At 38.9% G+C, this 14,474-nt stretch overlaps 1 long non-coding RNA gene across 3 annotated transcripts; it reads right to left on the reverse strand.

Moving 5' to 3' along the window:
• Positions 1-4,319: 4,319 nt before the first annotated feature.
• On the reverse strand, positions 4,320-13,238 carry LOC106833028 (uncharacterized). Of its 3 annotated transcripts, XR_011496973.1 has the most exons (4): positions 12,880-13,238; positions 12,448-12,531; positions 7,362-7,551; positions 4,320-5,686 (listed from the first exon to the last, which is right to left on the reverse strand). It is a non-coding gene; the product is annotated as an uncharacterized lncRNA (long non-coding RNA). The 3 variants fall into 3 exon arrangements; XR_001398540.3 differs by lacking the exon at positions 7,362-7,551; XR_011496972.1 differs by lacking the exon at positions 4,320-5,686 and having other exon boundaries at positions 5,767-7,551; positions 12,880-13,232.
• Positions 13,239-14,474: the final 1,236 nt, after the last annotated feature.

Raw genomic sequence — 14,474 nt, forward strand, 5'->3', positions numbered from 1 at the left:
TTCACTCACACCAAGACGGCTATAAACAAAAAGCTGGACAATAACAAGTGGTGGCAAGAATGTGGAATCCATATTGCTGTGGGAACGTAAAACGGTGCAGCTGCTTTGGAAAACAGTTTGGCAGTTCCTCTGAATGTTAAACATGGAGTTAGCATGTGACTCAGCAATTCCACCCAAGTAAAATGAAAACATACGTCTACACAATAATTTGTACACAAATGTTCACAGCAACATTATTCATAATAGCCGAAAAGTGGAAAAACCCAAATGTTCATCAACTGATGAATGGATACATAACATGTGGTATACCCACATAATGGAATAAATTCATCAATAAAAAGGAATGAAGTACCAGTACGCACACAACATGGATGAACCTGGAAAATGTTACGGTACACAGAAAAGGCCAGCTGCAAGAGACCACATGTTGTATGTTTGATTTATATGAAATAGTCAGAATAGGCAAATCTCTAGAGACAGACAGTGGATCAGTGGTTGCTTAGCGCTAGGGAGGATGGGGGACTGAAAAGGGTGACTAAGGCATGCAGGGTGTCTTTTTGGGGTAACTAAAATGTTCTAAAATTGTGATGATGGTTGCATAACTTTGTGAATACACTAAAAACCATTAAATTGTACACTTTAAATGAGTGAATTGAGTGCATAGTATGATACCATTTATTTTAAAAGGAAGAATGAAAATATGTATTATATATAAATATATATAATTGCACATATATTTACAAAATGGAAGGAGAAACAATAAAAATGATGGGTATTTATATGGCAAGGGAGGGATCAGCACAGACACGACAGGCGAAGAAGCTAGATTTTTCTCTAATAGCCCTCTTTTATAGACCTGACTTCAGAACCATTTAAATATTATATATAGTTAAAAAACAAAGTTAAATTTGAAAATGCAATCCCTAAAAGTTGAAATCAAAATTAAACAAATTAACCCAACTAAGTGTTGAGTTAGTGGCACAGCCACCCATGAGGAACCTTTCCAAGTGACTTAAAACCACAGTGATCGCCTGCACACTCCTACCCGAATGTCGCCTAATAACAGAAAGAGGTACAAAATGCCCTCCCCCTCCAAACGACCACAAAATACCCAAAACGGTTTTCAGTAATTGTATTGTGGTGGTAGTGCCAAGACTGTTACTCTGAGCCTGTTGTTTGTACGTGGTGGGATAAAGCAAATGAGCCATTATGGTGGGTTTTAGGCATGGGGAAGGGAGATACAGATGTCAGACTGATGGGGGTACTCGAGTTTGAATTGGACACATCAATATAAACTCATGTTGTGTTATATCTTTAAAACAACACATTTCCTAGCTCTGCCCACTGCAAAGGTCTAGAAACAACGAACCTCCCAGCAGCAATAAACACCCTTACCAGACTGTGGCCTCAAAAATACCATTTATCACTAAAAAGAACCAGGGTCCCTTGGAGTAATGGCTGATTCCATGTCTGGGGTAGGAAACATTGAAGATCAGTCTGGAACATCCTGTCATTAAGAAGGCAAGGAAGCTATCAAAGACTTAGAGGGTTGTGTTAAAGAACTGAGGAGCTACAAGGGGCCGGCTGGGTGGCGCAGTGGTTAAGTGCACACGTTCCACTTCGGCGGTCCTGGGTTCACCGTTTCGGATCCTGGGTGGCGACATGGCACTGCTTGGCAAGCCATGCTGTGGTAGGCGTCTCACATATAAAGTAGAGGAAGATGGGCACAGATGTTAGCTCAGGGCCAGTCTTCCTCAGCAAAAAGAGGAGGATTGGAAGCAGATGTTAGCTCAGGGCTGATCTTCCTAAAAAAAAGAAAAGAACTGAGGAGCTAATCTGAAGAGATCCCCACTGGCTAAAGATTGGATACTTTGAGCATCAGTAAGGATGATAACTGAAATGGATTAAACACATCAAATATATTTAAATTCATGAGTTTATAATGATACTAAAAAAAACCTTTCATTGGCAATCTTTGATGGACGTGAGAGAACCAACACGTTATTTTGAAAATTGGTAAAAAAGAGAAAGGATTAAGCATTAATCCTGTCTTTCCTGTTGTATTTCAGGGAAATCAAATAGATGTTGGAAGAAAGTTCCTCTTCATAGAAGCATTTCAGCAAATAAATGATAGAATTACAATAACACCATTTTGGAAACCCTAACAAACTAATGTCTCTAAGTAATGATAATCAATAGCTGCTAATAGCACAAAAAGAGAGACAACCAGAAATTAACCAGATTGCCAGCATTCCATGTTGGAGAGGATGTGGAGCACCTGGAATTCACATACATGGTTGCTGGAAATGTCAAATGCTACAACCACTTTGAAGAACTGTTTGACAATCTCTTTCTTTTGAAGTTAAACAATCATTTCCATGTCTAAATATTTACCCAGAAGAAATGAAAATGCCCACAAGATGATGTGAACAAGAATGTTCATAGCAGCCTTATTCATAATAGCCCCAAACTGGAAACTACCCTAATATCCACAGAGAGGAGAATGAACAAATTATGGTATATCCATATATGGAACACCACTCAGCAATAAAAAAGGATGAACTGGTGTACTAATACATGCAACACAGATAAATTGAAAAATTATGTTAATTTAAGGAAAGTACACACAAAAGAGTACACACTGTATGATTCCATTTATATGAAGTCAAAGAATAGGCAAAACTCTCCATAGTGAGGGGAGTGAGAAGGTGGTTGACTCCGTAGGTGGAGTGGAACTGACTAAAGACGCATGAGAGGACTTTCTGGGGTGATAGAAATATTCTACATCTTGTTTTGGGAGAACGCTACATGGCTCTACACAATTGTTGAAACTATTTGAACTGAACTGTTGAGATTTGTGCATTTCGGGGCCAGCCCCAGTGGCGTAGTGGTTAAGTTTGTGTCCTTTGCTTTGGGGGACTGGGTTTCGTGGGTTCAGATCCTGGGCACAGACCTACACATGGATCATCAAGCCACACTGTTGCAGCATCCCGCATACAAAATAGAGGAAGGCTGGCACAGATGTGAGCTCAGGGACAAAAAAAAAAAAAGGAAAAAAGATTTTACTTTATCTTAATTATAACCCCATTAAAAAGAAAGACAACAGGATTTTATGTGCCTCCTGACGGGTGTATACAACACTCATCTATAAAATAGTCTTGCCCAAAACATTGTACCCGAATCATCTGATCAAACTTCTAGATCTAAGTATCAATTTATAGGAAATAGAGGAAACAAAGAAACTTGTTTAGGGGGCTGGCCCTGTGGCTGAGTGGTTAGGTTCCTGCGCTCTGCTTCTGTGGCCCAGGGTTTCGCCGGTTCAGATCCAGGGTGCGGACATGGCACTGCTCACCAGGCCATGCTGAGGCGGCATCCCACATGCCACAATCAGAAGGACCCACAACTAAAAATACACGACTATGTACTGGGGGGCGTTGGAGAGAAAAAGGAAAAATAAAATCTTAAAAAAAACAAAACAAAACAAAAGAAACTTGTTTAATGATATCTTGGGGATGTGATCAGCAAAACCCGGACTGTGGGGAACTTTATGGCAGTACTGTCCTTAGACCCAGGCAAGGGGCCCTGCTCTGACCCTCTGCTAGCTGTGCCCTCCAGATGGGCTGAGAAGTCCATGGGACCAAGGGGACAAGCCCACCTAGAGTTGACGCCTCCCCTTCCAGACCATGCTCTGGCTCCGTAGAACCTGAACTTCCCAGTCTATACGCCCCACGCCTACTTTCAGAGCCTGCATGGGCCTGGTCTTTGGTTCATCCTTCCAAGGCGGGACTGTGCCTCCAGCGGTACCTGTTTGCACAGGGTGTAGATTGAACTTGGACTTGTGGGCTGGGGTGTCCTTGAGAAGGGTATGGAGCCAGAGGTGGGAAGAGAATGGGACGGCCTGTGGGCCAAGTGCCAGCTCCCCGGTGAAGCACAATCCAGTGAGGAATTCTAAGAAGTCTGAGAATTCTAAATTCTAACTTGGCTTTCCAGGTCGTTAAGAGGGTTTATTTGTCAAGGCAGGAGTGTAGAATGTACAGAACTGTTAGCTGGAGCTGAGGCATTTAAATAGTTAGATATATGGTATTTGGGGCTCCATTTGCACTATGGTCCCAGGTCTGTAAATATTAGGGTCAGGCCTACTCTCAAAACTCCTCTTTAGCTCAAACAACACAGTTACTTCCCCAAATAAATTGCAGGGGGGAAAAAAGAGGGAGAGAGAGAGAGAGAATCTATACATTAGGAAATACACAGACGAATGGTAATGTATGGACCTTGATCTAACTACAAAACAATGTATAAGACAAAAATGTGAACACTGATCAGATATAATTGATTTTATGAAGGAATTGTTAGAAGTTTTTTAGGTATGATGATATTGAGATTATGTTTTAAAAGCATCCTTATCTTTTAGAGGTACACAAACTATCTACAGATAAGCTGTCTTAGATTTGCCTCAAAAACTGGGGTGGGACCATAGATGAAACAAGACTGGGCATGCATTGTAGCTGAGTGGGGTACACAGTAGTTCATACCATTTTCTCACTTTTTCACAAGCTTGAAACTCATCTGAAATCCCACCAGAGATTTCCATTACTAACATTTTGTTAAACATTACTTCTATGTGTACTTACACGTAATTTATATAAACAGGATCACATTTCTCACGATGTTTTGTAACAAGCTATTTTTTGCTCAAAATTACATTTAGTCTCTTATTTATAAGCCTTTAAGTTGTTTCCAATTTTTAACAACTACTGTAATGAACATTGTTGCACATGCGTCTTTTCTGATTTGTCTGATTATCACCTTTGGACACATTCCTAGAAGCATCACTGTTGATTCAAAGGTTTGCATCTTTCACATTTTGATACATGTTGCCACACTGCACTTGGAACGGCCTAACTGATTTATACTCTGACAGTACCCTATCTCCTATCTCTGCCAACACCAACCTTTGTAGTTTTGCTAATCCAATGAAAACATATCTCATTGTTGCCATTATTTGTATTTCTTCACTAACAAGAACAAAAGTATTTCCACATGCTCAGCCATTTGTAGTGTGTGTGTGCTATTTGCTTGTTCATGTTCCTCGCCAGGTTTGTCTGTTAGGGTGTTGGACCTTTTTAGTGAGATGTTAGAGCTCTTTGTATAGTAAGGACATACAGCTTTTGTGATATATGTTGCAAATATGTTCTCGGGTTCCTGCTTCAACATCAATTACAGGGGTGTGTGTGTGTGTTGGGGGGGGCAGGTTGTGTTTGTTTGTTTTTTTCTCCTTGTGATAATTTTTAAGCCAGCCCTGGTGGTCTTGTGGTTAAGATCTGGCGCTCTCACCGCCGAGGCCCTGGTCACTGCCCAGTCAGGGGACCACACCACCTGACTGTCGGTTGTCATGCTGTGGTGGCTGCTTGTTGCTGTGATGCTGAAAGCTATGCCATCGGGATTTCAAATACCAGCGGGTCACCCATGGTGGACAGGTTTCAGTAGAGTTTCCAGACTAAGACAGACTAGGAAGAAGGCCCTGGCCACTCGCTTCTGAAAAAAACTGGCCATGAAAACCCTATGAATAGCAGCAGAGCATTGTCTGATGTAACACCAGAAGGTGAGAGGATGGCGCAGAAAGACCGGGCAGGGTTCCGCTCTGCTGTCCACAGGGTCACTAGGAGTCAGAATTAACTCGATGGCACTAAAAAAAAAAAAAAAATGTAATTTTTAATTTTATGTAGTTTAGCCTAAATTTTAATAGTTTTAAGCTTTGAAGTCATGTTCACCACAAGACTATGAAACTATTCACTCCAATATTCATTTATTCTTATAGCTTATCTTTTATTATAATGTTGTTGTAAAAATGTAAACATCATACATGACATAAAATTGAATATTTCTTGTACTTTTAAACCCAAAGATAAACACAACACTTTATAGATATTTTACATATGGTAGATACTTTATATATTATATACATATATAATACATACATACTTTTTGCTTCTTTAAAACTTCACACATCTTGGGCATCCTCTTTTTCAATATCCATACATCTACCTCATTCTTTTTAACAGCTGCATGGTAATGAATTGTATAGATGAGTTTTCTCAGTCTTTTTTCCATTATCGTCCCCCTAAGAAGCCTTTCTAGACATTCTTTTCTTAATCATCCTCCCCATGAAATTTCAATACTACATACAAACTATGTATCTGTTTGTGTACTTATGCATATTTGTCCTTTATACATAAAAATAAGTTTTTTTCTGTCCCCCCAAGAACCAATTTTCACCTCCTTGGTTATGAAATTGCCCCTTTGAGAACGCATGGTACCAACACTCCATACTTCAGTTACTCCACATGCGTATATTCCATATTTCAATGTTACATTATCCATATTTATCTTTTTTTTTTTAAAGATTTTATTTTTTCCTTTTTCTCCCCAAAGCCCCCCGGTACATAGTTGTGTATTCTTCGTTGTGGGTCCTTCTAGTTGTGGCATGTGGGACGCTGCCTCAGCGTGGTTTGATGAGCAGTGCCATGTCCGCGCCCAGGATTCGAACTAACGAAACACTGAGCCGCCAGCAGCGGAGCGCGCGAACTTAACCACTCGGCCACGGGGCCAGCCCCCATATTTATCTTTATATGGTATATTTTGTTTCTATAGGATAAATTTCTAAAACTGAAATGCTGTGTCAAAAGATATATTTAAAAATTTAACAGATATTGCTAAAGAGTGTACCAGTTATACACCAACCAATATATATTGAGAATCTGGCTTCGATTTTTATATTTAAGTCATAAATCCATTTGGAATTTATTCTGGAATGATGAAGAAGGTAAAGACCTATCTATTTTTCTCCTTCAAATCTAGCTCATTGTCCTTAAATACTTTATTTACTTAACCTTTTCTTGACTTACCAGATATTAAATATGGCAAATACTCCTACATATACTCACACTTTGAATTCTGTTCCATGACTGCTTATTGCTACTCCATTACCACCCTACGTTTATTATTCTTGCTCTCTATTTTGATATTTACTATCTGATTATACAATTCTTTTTTATGAATTCTCTCCCTATTTTCTTGTATTTTAATGTTTTTTCTCAGTGAATTTTGGAGTAATTTTTCTTAGTTCCAAAACAACAAAAGCTCTTAAAATACCATTGGGATTAAGGTTTGGATTGCACTCAATTTACGGATTAATTTAGTGAGAACTGTAGATTACATTATCGAGTACATCGTAGAGTAACAGATTTAAACAACGCATAGAAGAAACAAATAATGTTGATTTAATGATGTATTAGGATGTTCTGAATAGTAAACGACAAAAACCCAGATAAAACCCAAGATTAGCATAAAAGAGAGTTTACTGGCTCCTTTAACCGGAAAGTCCAGTGGTAAAGCTGGTCTTTAGGCGTGTCTGGATTCCTGGGATCAAGTGCTGTCATCAGGACTTGGGTTCTGTCTTCCAGGTTGGCTTCTTTAGCCTCCATTTTAGACAAGCCTCCACGTGGCAGCAAAGGTGGCCTGTCTGCTCTGTGCTTATACGGTCTATAGCACCTGCAACACCAGGGGGAGAGCATCTTTTTCCTTATAGTGCCCGCAAAAGTACCAAGGATGGTTGTCATCTGCCAGATCTGGATCAAGTGTAGGAGTGGGGCGTTGGGAATCAGCTCCACTTGAACCACACGAGCTACAGTTGGGGAGGGAAGGCTTCCTCAAAGGAAGGGATGTGGAGTAACCAGAAATGCAGGAGTTGTGTACTACACTATGCATTTACTTATAAAACAAGAATTTTAAAGAATTAAGAACAATTAAGAAATATCACTAAGTTGAAGTTCTAATACTATTTTTCAACATATCAAAAGTTACTTTGGGGCCATAAAGGTGAAAAGAAACCAAGTAACCGAGTAGGAAAATATGTTGAGAAAGTAAACAAATATTATCTTTGCTGTTGGATAATATTTGTGAGAATTACAATTCTGATTCTTGACAAATGACTCTTCTCTCCTTTCTTGATCTTATTATTGTTTAAATTCTCCAAAATCTTGCTTCATAAATTTATCCTTTTTCGCAACTCAAACTTCTTCTGTTTTTTCCCCTGCCCCTAAGGAACTCCATCCCTACCTCCCTAAACAAATCAAAAGCCTCTTAATTCTACTGGCCTTTTAAGCTCCTCTCCTCATATTCACTGGTCAATTAAAAGCAATTGGTTAGTTGACAGTCATCAATGATTTCCTTAATCACCAAATCCAATGGCCTTAGAGGCTCCTTCTTGACGGCCTGCTGTCTCTGCAGTATTTGACAGTACAGGCTGACCTTTCTTTCTTGAAACACAGACTCTGAGTTCCTATGACATTCACTCTCCGGATGCTTCTCCTAGCTTTCTAATGACTTCTTCCCTGTTTACTTTGTTGGTTCTTCTTCCTTACCTTCTTGACATGTGGGGGAGTCTCAAAGTTCTGGCTTCAAACTGTTTCTCCATTCACTATCTTGGCAGTGGCAAACACTTCCCTGCTTTCAAAGGAAAGGTATGCACCTTCTGTTGAGCTGCTTCTGCTCACTTCCAAAAGCTGCATGATCCAATCTTAACTATCCATTATCAAGCTTAACTTCTAAAAAAAAATTGTCTCTTCTGAATCCCATGGTGCCTTCTTTTTTTTTTAAAATGCCACTACTTTCAAACTTGGATTAGTTATTTATGTTTAAGACTTGTCTTACCTTCTAGCCTATAAGCTTCTTTAAGAACATTTTCTAATTCAACTCCGCATCTCCTATACCATGGAGCAGCGTCTTGTGTTAGTTCATTTGTTTATTCAACATACATTATGCACCTACTATGACTGTGCTAGGTGCTGGATAAATGGTGAAGAAACATATGTGGTTCGTGCCCTCATAGGATTTATAGTCTCATGAGATCATATATACTGTGATATATGTTTAATAAAACTCCGAGAATGAATCTTACATCTTTTAACTCCTCTTTCATCTTCTCTCCCCAGACTCCTGTCCTACAATTCCTGCACTTTCCCCCTGACAGTCCCACGATTTCTCAAACTCAACAGCTGAATCTGATTCATGTGCTGTGGACACCTATGATTGAGAAGTTTGTCCTGTGTTCAAAAACCTCACAGTCAAGGGCCTTCTCTCTCGAAATCTTCGGTTGATTTTAGTATTTGTATTAAGGTTACCATCTCCTCCTCATTAGCCAGCAGAAATCTTGGTATTCTCTTTGATTTCTTCTTCTTTCTTCATATTTAATTCTTTTCATTCAAACACTGATTCTTGCTTAGGCCTTTTTATCTATAGCAGAGGTTGAAAATTAGTGACCCATGCCTTGTATCTAGCCAGCAGAGATGTTTTGTTTGTTCTGTGTAACATTCTTAAAGATATGGTGTTCTTGTTTCTCTTGAAAACCCAGAAAATCTGGCAACACTGGGTCCTCATTCCTGTAAGAATTGGCTGCAGTTTTAGATGGGACATCTAAACTACCACTCTAATCTCTACCACTCCTTATTTTTCTTACATCAGTCCATTCCTCATTTATGAAACCTTCTTGATCCTCAAATTGGGTGTTTGAGTTTGTCATCTCTGGCCTCTGTGAGCACAGAACATTAGGACTGGAGGAGATACTAAGAGGTCGTCTTGTCTAACAGTCTCCTCCCTCCCCCCCTCCCTCCCCTCTGAGAGATGGAGAAACGGAGCTCCAAAGAACTTACATCACCTGACCAACTTCGTATAGCTAATGTGTAACAGGATGCTGTTATACGCCATTAGACCTCTTCCTCACCTTGGTGGGTAAGTCCCTAATCTACACCCAGTGTCCCCTAAATTCCCCAGCTGAGCCCTCACATAGAATTTTCAGGTTCAAGGTCTCTGTGCTTAAAACTCTTGCTTTATCAGGCCCTGAGCCCTGAGACCTTTATCAGGGAAATTATGCCCTAAATTAGGCCACTTCCCTGTGAGGTTCTTGAAGATTATGATTCTTAAAAATCTGTCCCCAATCTTTCTGGCTTTATTCTCTAGTGCTTACCTGCAAATGTTTCATAATCCCAGATGTTTATGTGTGTTTGTCTGAGAGAGATATCCAAAATGCACCCTATGCTTTCCAACCTTTTTGATTCTGTTTAATGCTATTTTCTCCATTATCCTTCCCCAATATCTGCCTGACGTAATTTTTTCCATCCTTTAAAGTCTACTTGAATGCTATCTCTTCCACAAAGTATAGTAGTTAAGAAGGTGGTTTGTGGGCCAGCCCTGGTGGCCTAGTGGTTAAATTCGGCATGCTTTGCTTTGGTGGCCCAGGCTCGATCCCCAGGTGTGGACCTACACCACTTGTCTGTCAGTGGCCATGCTGTGGTGGTGGCTCACATACAAAAAGAGGAAGACTGGCAACATTAGCTCAGGGTGAATCTTCCTCAGCAAAAAAAAAAAAAAAAAAAAAAGAGGAAGGTGGTTTGCAAGGGACAGACTTGGTTTGAAATTCTGTCTCTGTCCTTTACCAGCCATGTGACCTTGGACAATTTAATCTCCCTAAGCCTCAGTTTCCTCATCTGTAAAAGGGGAATAATATCCTCTCTTACAAACGGATTGACCATGATCCCACTGGTTGAAAGTATTTTCATGTAATGTGGGAATCCCATCTCACTGTTTTGCCTCAAATACAGTCTTGATTTATAGTTATTCATATTAGCTATTCACCATACTAATTATTCAGCTTACTAGTTATTCATCATATATTATAAATATGCTATTATATATTATAGGTATTTTTCACAATAGATGAGGGCAGGGACTTTGTCTTACATGTGTTTATATTTCTCATAGTACTTAATAAGAGTTTGTAATTACTGAGTTAATGAATGAGTCTAACCTGAGATATTCCTAAATTCCATAAAAATAGAATAAATACAATGGTAACAGCTGAATCTCATATTATTCCCTTATGAAGATCCTGGGAGAAATTTTTCTCAGGCTTCTATACCAAAACTATACTTCTCTTAAGCAACTTAAAAAAAATCTCATAGAACATGTGAAACTTATGACTGTTTTCCCTTTGCTTTACTTGCTGGGAACCTCAGAGCCTAATTTGTGGTGGCACCCTTCTAGCAATTACACAGGACCTTTCGGCATGAATTTTTTGGGTGTTAATATACTTCTGCCTTTATTTTGTTCTCCAATTGCCTTTTGCCTCTGTTTTCTCTTCCAATCATTTTCTCCCACTATAGTGTATATCTCTTTCTGAGCACACTCAATCTTTTGTGAGAGAGGTTGGGCATCGATAAAACATATGCATTTATAAAATACGCTTTTAAAAATATTTCTTAAAGCTTGTTAAAGCATCTCATTTCTTTTGATCTGACACTTCACAGAGCCATCATCTACTTCAAGGCTGTCGGGACAGCACTTCCCCAACTTCCTACCCCACTTATAAACTTATTCTCTTCTTTAAAAGAGCAACATTTTATCTGTCCTTACAAAATATATTTATCCTGTAGAGTACAGATAAGCAAAAAGCAGGATAGCTAAAAAACAAACAAAAAAAAAACCCTGCTGTAAGAACCTACATACTGCTGCTTTCATAACTCACTTTTCTCTCTTTACAATGTATTGTACACATCCTTCCTTATCACTAAATAGTCTTCTACATCGTCCTTTTTAATTGTTCAAAGCATCCCACTGATTGTGTATCAAAGTAGTCAAGCAGACTGCAACTCCACATTCCCTTCCTAGAAAATCCGAGGATCCTCTTACTTAAACTAATGAGTGTTATCTGCAACCATGTTATCTATGTCTAAGAAATACGAGTGTAATATATACTTAACCTATCTTTCATTGGTGGACAAGCCGAAATGAACTCCACCCAGCTTAATACATATGTGCAGTTTTGATTACTTTCTTTTGAGAACTTCCTAGAAGTATACTTGCTTAGTCAAAGTATACACACATTTTCAGGATTTTGATACTTAAAATGCTCACTGGAGGGGGAGATGTACCCGTTTCCTTTCCCACCTGCAATGTCTGTTTCGGTGAACCCTTGCCCAGTATGCATATTAGTTCTTTTTAATCTTTCCCAACTTAATAGACATTTAATATGCCATTTATATTTGTTACTAATGTGGCTGAACATCCTATTTATTGTCCATTTGTATATATATATATTTGTTACTATTTTGCCAATTGGTAATAGTTTTTAAATTATTAACATCCATATTCACCTTGACATCCTCTTCCCCAGTTTTGCCTCCTATCTAAGCCAATTTATGTACCTGATCTATGGATCTCATCTCTCCCTATTTCTTTAGGGATTCATTCACTTATCCTCTTTCTAGGCCATATCTATAGCCTCTGACTCCCAGTTTTTTCTCTTGTACTAATAAACATCACTATGTATATTCTCATTAGGAAAAACCCCAGCTTTTTTCTTTCACTTGCCATTCTCCTCTGGCTACTGACCTTTTTTTTCTCCTTTACAGCCAAACTTCTTGAAAGAATTGTCTTCACATGCTGCGTCCACTTCATCTCTGTCTCTTCAACTCACTACAAACAGATTTACATTAAGGTCTTCGATCCCTTCTTTGTTGCCAAGATTTTAATAGCAGAATTATATCATATATAGATATATGTATGATATATGTATGTGTGTACATATATATACACACATGTGAAAAAGGCAGGATACAAAACGGTTTTCCCAAATAAACTCAACTATGTAAATAATATTTATGCAGAGAAAAAAACTGACAGGTAACACATGAAAATTTTAAGTTACTTCTGGGTAGTTGTATGACTTAAGTTCTTCTTTTGAAAACTTTCCACGATTTTAAAAGAATAATTTACTTTGATATTAGAACACACTACAATGTAAACTAGAAATTCTCAACTTACATTTTCTAAAAGGAGGCAGAAAGCTGGAGAAGTGACAGGAGCTACTCTGGGCCACATTTCATCTCGTCGGAATGCTCAAAGACGAACCAGACGGCATGACCCAGATCCCCCGGGCAGGCGCTCCTGCGGGGCACAACTGGATAACCTCCTGACAGGAGAATCTGCTCTTTAAAAGGGCCCTCTTGACCCCTTCGCTCATCCCAAACGACCTCTGAGCATCTCAGCCTCTCCAGCTAACCACTCCAACCCGCGGATAACTGTCAACCGCCTCCGGTTGCCCTGGTAACAGCCAGCGGACGCCCAACCCCGCTTCCGTAACTCTTCCCAGAATGCAGCGCGTCTTATCCCACTCACTTCCGGGTTCGGAGGGCTGACTCCTCCCGGAAGTAAATGCCTGTCTGTCGCCCGGCGGTTCGTAGGGGAATTCCTGGGCTGAGTGTAGTGCATTCCTGCGGAGGCCGGCGGTGGCTGTTCTCTTCTTTCCCAGCAGTCACGATGACTGGAAAGCTCAGGGAAGGCTGTAATCTCACCGAATTTTTGTTGGTCCTCGATAAATGGATTAGACGTTAGTTATTAAAAAGATGAAAGGTGGAAAGCACTTTAAAATTATATGCAACTTCATTTGTTGCTGTGATATATTTAAATAACTTCAAATTACTTCCTATAAAAAAGCGATTATTTTTGCTTCAGAAAATGAAGGCAAATACAAAACAAAAAACTAAAATCCCACTCACCAGAAACAACCAATGTGTACACTTTGGAGCAGTCTTCCAGACCCTTTCTATGCATATAATAAATTAAATGTTAAAATGGAGTCACGTTGTATATGCTGTTTTGTAACTTACAAAAACTTTCATGAACATATTTCATTAAAAGAAGACACTTTAACAACATGGTTGCATGTATTCCCTTGTACCTTTTGTTGAACATTTAAACAGTTTCTATCCTTCTTGCTCTTAATTAGTGCTGCAATGGAGAAATGGAAATCCTTATAAGCTGAATCTTTCTCCATGCTCTCATTTCTTTGTGGTAATTATTTTTCTCTTTTTAACTTAGTTATTTATATTTGCACTTTCCTATCTCTTCCTAATGACTTCCCATTCCACCCCATGTCTTTATACTGTAAGTGGATGAAGTTACACATATGGCATCTGAAGCCTACACAATTTTTTAAAGTTTATTTTTCTGATTACAAAGGTAATACATGCTTATTGTAGAACTTATTAGGAGAGTTTAGAAGAATATAACAAAAATATTCCAATACCTAGACAACTGTTGATCATATTTTGGCATAAATTTATTCCAGCTTTCTCTGTCTGTTGCCTTCAGAATGAATATTGAAAACATATTTGGTAATTTGGAAGGGAAAAAGGGCAGCTATTAATTTGCATTGCTTTACTTATTCATGTAGCTCAATAATATTTCAAATAGTATTTCAAATGTTTATAGGCTATGGTCCATTTCAGTCCCTATCCTCCCTATCTAGCTTTCCCTGAGTATTCCAGACTAATAACACTAACTTGCAATGGTATAGTTTTCCATATATGTATGTTTAGTTCCCTAACTAGATTGAAAGCAGGTTGTGTGATCCTGGA

Source organism: Equus asinus, chromosome 22 (genome assembly GCF_041296235.1).
Source record: "Equus asinus isolate D_3611 breed Donkey chromosome 22, EquAss-T2T_v2, whole genome shotgun sequence".
NCBI lineage: Eukaryota > Metazoa > Chordata > Mammalia > Perissodactyla > Equidae > Equus > Equus asinus.